This window comes from Vespa velutina, chromosome 9 (genome assembly GCF_912470025.1).
Source record: "Vespa velutina chromosome 9, iVesVel2.1, whole genome shotgun sequence".
Classification (NCBI taxonomy): Eukaryota; Metazoa; Arthropoda; class Insecta; order Hymenoptera; family Vespidae; genus Vespa; species Vespa velutina.
In genome coordinates, this window is record NC_062196.1 from 5,754,257 (window position 1) to 5,761,756 (window position 7,500).

Genomic DNA, 7,500 nt, shown 5'->3' on the forward strand with positions numbered 1-7,500 from the left:
CCTTTTTTTTTCGAGGAACAACAGGTAAAAGAAACGAGAAAGATTTGGATTATTTTTTTTTTCTTTTCCTCCTTTTTCTTTTCTTACTTTTTTTTTTTTTTTTTTTTTTTTTTTTTCTTTTTTTTTTCATTTTCTCACTTCAATTTATCCCATTAATAACGATCAAACATTATTTTATCCAATCATCGTGGCCAATGAAATATTTAATATTGTTTAAATGTTTATAACGTATGAACGCGTAGAACTATTCTACGTTTCCCGCTCATTATTCTTGCGCAGGCGCAGGCTAAGAATCCTCCCATTTAAACCACGTGGCTAGATTCGCACGTGCCAATGTGACGTTAATGGCAGAATATTCGAATATACTTTTGTACTCTCTCTCTTTCTCTTTTTCTATATATATATATATATATATATATATATATATATATATATATATATATATATATATTGAAAAAAAAATGAGATGAAAAAAACAAAAAAACATAAAATATACTATCATACTTCCTTAGTTCCTTATCGAGATATTTTTTAATTTAAGAAATATTAAGATCTATTCGAGAAGGTAAATAGAATGATGATGACGACGATGACAATGATGATGATTATCTGTGATCGTAGAATTTTTATTAAAAAAAAAAAAAAAAAAAAAAAAAAAAAAAAAAAAAAAAAAAAAAAAATTCCTTTTTTACTTCTCCACAGTAATTATTTTAACTCTATTTATTATTACGAATCGTTGATCCATACGTAAGAGCGATATTTAATTTCTCTTTCAACGAAATGAAATCTCAAAATTTATCATTCCCGATAATTCTATCTCGTTTTACTTTGATAGATCGTTTTTTTTTTTTTTTTTTTTTTTTTTTTTTTTTTTTTTTTTTTTTTTTAACAAATAAAAATAATCGACTGCCGTTCGAACGATTCAATGGCTATTACGTTTTTATTCATTGGTACGTTCTTAAATGTTTTTCTTTTGTTTTTTCCTTTTTTTCCTTTTCATCCTTTTTATCTTTTTTTTCGAATGCTCCCTTTTCTATCATCGCCTTTGTATGCAAATGTTTGTAAATAAATGCAAAGAGATAGGAGAGGAAGTTTGATAGATAAAAACTTTTATTCGAACTTTGCCCTCCTCCACGTGGTGTCTTTATTTTCTTACTCTTTCTCTCTCTCTCTTTCTCTCTCTCTCTCTCTTCCCCTTTCTCTTTCTTCCCATATATTCTTTCGTTTCTGTTACTTGTACAACGTCTCTCTCGTTACACACCGCGAACATGTTCGTAGTAGTGAACATGCTAACTATTCGTCATTATGTGACCGCCAAGCGAATCAATGGGATTCGTGGTAACCCGTAAATTCGTGGCACAATAGCAATGAAGGGTCAACCTCGAAATTCAATGAGTCCGACAGGAAGTTTCGACTTGGGGGATCATGCTGTCTTATATCTCTAGAAAGGTCAAATTTTCCGTTTGCTTTTTGGAGTTTATATTATCGCTTTTCATGTTCCTTTTCTCTCTCTCTCTCTCTCTCACGCTCTTTTCTTTTCTTTTTTTTTGTTCTTTTTCTTTTTTCTTATCGGTTTCTTCTTTATCGTCACAATTTATTTCTGTTCGTCTCTCGAATATCTCGAAATGTTCCTTCTTCTTTCTTTTCTCTTCCATCCCCCTCCCCACTTCCCTTTTACCCTCTATATTTCGTTCATAACGCTACAATAAAATAAATGGGGAGAGATGAAAAAAAAAAAAAAAAAAAAAAGAAAAAAGCAACGAAAGAAAGAAGAGAAAGGAGGAGAAAGAAAAACTACGAAGTTTTGACGATTCTACGAAAGAAAAGTCTTCGAGGAAAAGAAAAAAAAGAAAAAAAAAAAGAAAAAGAGAAAAGAAGGACAACATTTTTTTGTCAGCACGAAATCTAAAAAGGAAAAGAGAAGTAGAGAGAGTGAGTGAGAGAGAGAGAGAGAGAGAGAGAGAGAGAGAAAAAGATAAAAAATTGTAGGTACCAATCTCATACGATCATTATCGGTCAACGAGATCTTCTATTTCTAAGTGGTTAATTTCATTTCGCATGATACATACGTACATACGTAGTTACGTTATATCTTTTGGACAGGCACTCGATGAAAGAAAATCTTTTGATAAATACGCTAGCAAATTTTTTTTATTATAATTATATCTGCGAAATAACAGATCGTTTGTAAAAGAAGAGATATATAATGTTCTCTTTCTATCATTCTTTCGTTCTACCATCTTTCTCTATTTCTTTTTATTTATTTGTTTATTTTGTGTTTTTACTTTTTTTTTTTTTTTTTTTTCTTTGTTTTTTATACGATCGACAACATTAAAAAGTTTTTTGACCGACCACGATAACGATATTATTAAAAATATCGACGATCAAATTCTATAAGTTTCTTTATATCTCTTTGCTTTTCTATCTCTCTCTCTCTCTTGATGGGTATAAATGGTGACACGAAATGAAACTGCATTTATTATCAGTATTTGCTCGTACCCTTGTCTGTTGTTACCTTCTCATTGACATTGTCTCATACAATGTATTGTACCAATCTTTTCAAACAGAACTTATCGTTGAAAGAAATATGTTGCGATAAGAGATTGTTGAATATGAGGAATAAGAAAGAAAAAAAAAAAAGAAGAAAAAAAAACCATAAATAAATAAACATAATAAAGAAAAGTAAAAATAAGGATAAGAATAGGAATAGGAATAGGAATAGGAATAGGAATAAGAATAAGAATATGAATAGGAATAGGAATAGAAATAGGAATAAGAATTAGTGAAAGCATGTATATGTATATAGATATATACATACATAGATGGATAGATACATACATACATACATATACATACATATACATATACACACACATATATATATATATACATATGTAGGTATGTAAATAGATATTATTGTGTTATATAGGAATGTTCTCAAAGTCAGTTGAAAAAGCATACCTACTGTCTTGTATTTGTATTAACATCGTGCCTTATCTTACGTTGTTAGTAGCTCGTGTAGATATCATACTGAGCCCTGCCAAGAGAGTTATCAGAACAAATGAGCATGTAGGACCGTATATTCTATGGTAGAATGGATATAAAGTATAGGAGTGCAGTGAAAAGCAATAACAGAATATACGAGGATATATTACCTCTTGATACTTATCATATCTATGATGTACTCTTTCAAGTTTTATCGCATATGTTATTTTGTTAATATCGATTACATTTCTTTTTCATTGAAATCATATTTTCGTTAAACGAACGATATTCTATTGAATATTATATTTATAATATAACATTACTATTATAAATAAATAAATAAATAAATAAATAAATATATATATATATATACTATATTATTATTACTGTTATACATATAATACTATTTTTTTTAATTTTATATATATATATATATGTTTTCTTTTTTTTTTTTTATATCATTAATAATCGATGTATCACATATTTTTTCCGATGATCAAAACTTTCTATCTTATTGATGTAAATTAAATTTACATTAATTTTACATCAATAATTTTCGCTCGTACAAATATCTCTCTATAAATGTATATTACTGTTTGAGAAAATTATAATACTTGTTAGATGCAAGAACTTAACAGTTGTGCTGTCTTTTTAAAAAGTAAAACGTATCAATTTGTAATCACCTATGTTTTGCAACAATTGTTTACTTTTTACTTACTTTTCTTAATAAATATATCCATCGATGAAATTTCTTTTTGAATAATTGTTTATTTTATATTATTATTATTATTATTATTATTATTATTATTTTATTTTTCTTCTGTTCTTTTCTTTGTTCGCAATCATTTCACTAGACAAGAACTATCGGGGCTAGTTATGATTGGTTTGCTTCAAATTACAAACTGCAATACGATGCCGATCGTTGGGCCGCTAAAATAAGTTTGTGTTATACTAAGTGAACGGAAGTATGAACTAACTTTCGTCACATATGTCATTGATTTTATAGGACACGCGCTTGCCCTCGTAATAATAATTATTCATGACAATTCGAAAGGTCATTGTGATCCTGAATAAAGATTTACTTGAAATTCTTCACTTTCGCACTGATCTATTATTTTTTTTTATTTAAAAAAGAAAAAAAAAAAAAAAAGAAAAAAAAAAAAAAGAAAAAAAAACTTTCTTTTTATTATTATTATTATTACTTAAAAAGTATCTTTTTACTTTTTTCTTCTTCTTCTTCTTTTTTTTTCCCCCCAAAGATATCAACAAACATTATCGATAATTTTTTCGAATCGTTTGCAACCAATCGCAATGGTTCACGTAGTCGTCGATTTGATATACGATCGTACTTTCAATCACTTCACGTACTTACAACTTTTTTTTTATTTATTTATTTTTTATGGTTTTTTTTTTCTTTTTCTTCTTCTTCTTTTTTTTTTTTTTTTTTTAATTTTGCCTCCGTTCGCTTGAACGATTGAAGATCGATCGATCGGGATCAATGTTGTTGCATTTGAACAATGCTTTACCAATGGAGCATATTATATCGTAAGGACGACGTTCAAACGTTTCAATTGTTTTATCGGTATATGTAATATCGATCCTGACTGGTCGATATTTAATATCGTTCGAGCGAACGAAGAAGAAAAAGTAAAAAAGAAATCAAAAAAAATAAAAAATAAAAAAATCTAATTTGTGTGTGAACGTTACAATCGATTGCAACTGATGATGGGAAAATTTAATTTACAGTAACAATAAAAAATTTTTAATGGATCTGTAACATTTCGTAAGTATTGTTCTTTGATTTTGGGGGGAGGAAAAAAAAAAAGAGGAAAGGAAAAAATAAAACAAAGTAAAAATAGAAGGAAGAAAATAAAAATAAGTAATAAAAATAAAAATTAAAAATAAGTAATAAAAAAATAACAATATTATCGTTTCGTTTAATTCATTATATATCGAATACACTCGTATTCGATATTCTTTTCAATTTCATTAAAATTTTTCTAAATGGCTGCATATCTATTATTAATATATGCGGCAAGAAGAATAGAAACGTTAAATTTCTACTTTTACGTTACAGAAATCTCTCGAAATATCGTTTCGATTTAAAATAAAATTATATTTCTATGTACATATTAAAGCGAAGTTATATATATATATATATATATATATATAACTCGTTCAACTTCTAATGTATGAAATAGATACGCGTGGGAGGGAGGGCCGAGAGAGGAGGACAAAGTCTATTTAATGGATTGAATTCCTGTGAAATTTAGAAATTTGACATCTGAACGTAGTGTGGAGCGAGGGGAAAAAAAGGAACAAAAGAAAAAAGAAAAAGAAAAGGAAGAAAAGAAAAGAAAAGAAAAGAAAAGAAAAGAAAAGAAAAGGAAAGAAAAAAAAAAGCCAAAAAGAAGAGGAAAGAAACTAGACATGCATTAATGCAATGCACTAATTATCGGATTGTAAATCAGTATGTACGTACCACCTCTTGCTTGTTATTGACCTTGTCGCGAATAAATCAATCAAACGTCGCGATAAAATCATTTGCCTTTTTTTTTTTTTTTCCCTCGACTCGTACGTTCTTTTTCTTCATTTTCTTTTCGTCGATGGCAAATAATTATGACGCGCTTATTGCGAGACGAAGAAAAAAAAAATAAAAAAGGAAAGGGAAGAAAGAGAAGAAAGAGAGAGAGAGAGAAAAAAAATAATCATGCGACGACAATGTGTTTGAAAAGTTCTTTTTCTCTTTTTATTTCTCTTTTTCTCTTCTCGATGGATGACGATGGATTTACCTCGATAAAAGCTTGGAAACTCGTGTTTCTTTTGGTAAACAGTTCGAAATGAAAAATACAACCACGATGGGGCGTAACTCGCTAGTATTAGAGTACTTGTTGTTTTACGATAATGCGTATAATAACGAGATCCCGTGGGATCGAGTACGAGTAAAGCATATGTTTGGCCCTCCCTTCTCTCCCAATCCAGATGCGTACAGATGCTTCCATTATTTCGAAACTTTTATGCCATTTTTTCTTTCTTTTAAATTCTATTCGACGACGTTTTCATTTATTACCGACGAAACAACAGCAACAATAACAAGAATTATCGAAAACAAAAGGCTTGCATACCTTTTTCATCGATCTTATCAAAAAATCGTTAGATTATTATTATCATTATTATTATTATTATTATTATTATTATTATTATTATTATTTTTATTATTATTATAATTATTATTATTATTATTAAAAATAGTAAATATCGTGATATTTTTATATATACACTTTTTACTTCATTGTTTTTTACTTTATCATTTCTATATAAAATATTTTTATATTATTATATTAATAATATAAAAGATATTATCTTGTTGTTATTTTCACGAAAACTTTTATTTTTTGTTCTTTTATTTTTCTTTCCTTTTTTTCCTTTTTTTTCCTTTTTGTGGTTTTTTTATTTTCTTTTTCTTTTTCTTTTTTTTTTTTTTTTTTTCTTTGTAAAATTCCAACATGAAATTTTATATAATTACGCTTTATGATACGGCAAGAAGTTTAGGATACTTAATTTGTGGAAATATTAACTTTAAAGTGGTTTACAAAATTTTTGGAAAAGAGAGAGAGAGAGAAAGAGAGAGAGAAGGAATTTATTCAGTCGGTCACACGTAGGATAGTGTAATATGATCAATGTGCAACCAACGTGTTTTTTGTGGATTCAAAAAAGAAAAAACAAAAAAAATGACACAGATTCAAAAGAAATACGTTACTTTGTCAATTCCATTGAAAAAACTATCTCAATTTGTTAATCATTTACTTAGGTCTATTAGAAAAAAAAAAAAAAAAAAAAAAAAAGTGTATCTACATAGCGTAGAAGAAAATTAAAAAATGACGAATATATTAGCGTCTAATTCCCGTCTAATCCACGTCTAATTCCCGTCTAATCCGCGTCTAATCTACGCCATATTCATTTCGTATCTTTATAACTTGCGGACATTATTATTAATTATACGAAATAATGGTCGAGACCGGAGAGACTATATATTACAGAAATTAAATAGAAACATAAAGTTAGAGAAAAAAGAAAAGAAAATATATTAAAAAAAAAGTATATTAAAATATATTAAAATATTTTTCAAATAGACGAATATTTTTTACGATTAATTTCCATTTGAAAATTTTTAATTCAATGGAACATAAGATAATGTCATTTTAAGGAACATGAGTTATGATTTAATGAAAAAAGAATATTTGTTATCTCTTTATGAAGATTATTTTATAACAAATTAGATAAGAGTTATTATAATTAAAATATAATAATTACGATATACGTTCGCATACGTATTTTCCTTTTTTATTTTTTTCTTTCTATATTTGTTATTCTTGCAAACGATGGAAAAAAATTTGTCATCTTTTTAGAACGAACATAATAAAATGTTTTATGAATTATTACATTTAATTATAATAATTACGATATACGTTCATCATACACGTATTTTTTTTTTCATTATTTTCTATTTTTTGG

At 27.2% G+C, this 7,500-nt stretch overlaps 1 protein-coding gene across 4 annotated transcripts in view; it reads left to right on the forward strand.

Annotated features, from left to right (window-relative positions):
• The window catches only part of LOC124951654 (monocarboxylate transporter 3), a 27,056-nt gene that overhangs the window by 3,449 nt on the left and 16,107 nt on the right, over nt 1-7,500 (forward strand). Inside the window, exon 1 of one of the 4 annotated variants that reach the window (XM_047500391.1) lies at nt 1-24. This exon is cut by the window's left edge and continues 825 nt beyond it. The exons of 1 other annotated variant lie outside the window; for it this stretch is intronic. The gene's annotated coding sequence lies outside the window, so the exon portion shown is untranslated. Of the gene's footprint in view, nt 25-935; nt 1,450-5,203; nt 5,460-7,500 lie in introns of those variants that run through there. 2 more of the 4 variants (XM_047500393.1, XM_047500394.1) reach the window with 2 other exon arrangements.